The sequence below is a fragment of the Rhincodon typus genome, chromosome 50, assembly GCF_021869965.1.
Source record: "Rhincodon typus isolate 14 chromosome 50, sRhiTyp1.1, whole genome shotgun sequence".
NCBI classification, from domain to species: domain Eukaryota; kingdom Metazoa; phylum Chordata; class Chondrichthyes; order Orectolobiformes; family Rhincodontidae; genus Rhincodon; species Rhincodon typus.
This window is the reverse complement of record NC_063381.1, coordinates 1,092,935-1,094,123: the sequence shown is the minus strand read 5'-3', so window position 1 is coordinate 1,094,123 and position 1,189 is coordinate 1,092,935.

Sequence of the window (1,189 nt, the reverse complement as noted above, 5' to 3'; positions counted from 1 at the left end):
GAATCTTCCCATATCTTTCTCTTTCTCTCTCTCTCTGTCTGTCTTGCTCCCTCTCTCTGTCTCTCGCTCTGTCTTCTCTCTCTCTCTCGCTCTTTCTGTCTCTCCCTCTGTCTCTGTCTCTCTCGCACTCTTTGTGTTTCTCTCTCTCTTCCCCTCCTTCTCTGCCCCTCTCATTGCTCTCTCTGTTTCTCACATTCTCTCTCACTCTGTCTGTCTCTGTCTCTCACTTTCTCATACACTCTCTCTCTGTTCTCTCTCTCTGTGTCTGTCTCTGTCTGTCTTTTACTCCCAGCCTCTCTGTCTCTATCTGTCAGTCTCTAATTCACACTTTATCTCTCCCTCCCGCTCTATCTCACTCTACCTGGCTCTGTTTTTCTCTCTGTCTCTGGCACTCAATCTCACCGTCTCGATCTCTCTCTCTCGCCCAGTCTATCTGTCTGCCTCTGTTTTCCTCTCACTGCCTCTTTCTCTCTGTCTCTGTTTCTCTGTGTCTCTCTTTCTCTCTCAATCTCTCTCTTTGTCTCACCCTCTCTGTGTGACCCAGACAGACACTAGAATAACAGATTTCACAGTCACATTGTGGCTCTCTGATGTACTTTGTAACTCTCTGTCCCATGGAGTTAGTGTCAGACACATTTGCTTCATCCTGCTCTGCTCTAGGTTAGTCCTTACTAACTTGTCTCATTGAAGGGCACAGCGACATAGAAGGAAGGTCTGTGAGACGTCCCAACGATGTTGTTGATGATGGAAATGATTCTCCCTTGGATATCCCGCAGATAATCTGACGTTTCCCAACTGGTGTCGATCACAAAACTTAGGGACAACGGAGTGTCAATGTTCAAAAACCTGCAGGAGTCATAGAACGGGGTTAGATAGAGAGTAAAGCTCCCTCTACACTGTCCCCACATCAAACATTCCCAGGACAGGGACAGCACGGGGTTAGATACAGAGTAAAGCTCCCTCTACACTGTCCCCATATCAAATACTCCCAGGACAGGGACAGATCGGGGTAGGACACAGAGTAAAGCTCCCTCTACACTGTCCCCATCAAACACTCCCAGGGACAGGGACAGCACAGGGTTAGATTAAGAGTAAAGCTCCCTCTACACTGTCCCCCCATCAAACACTCCCAGGATAGGAACAGCACAGGGTTAGATACAGAGTAAAACTCCCTCTACACTGTCCCCCC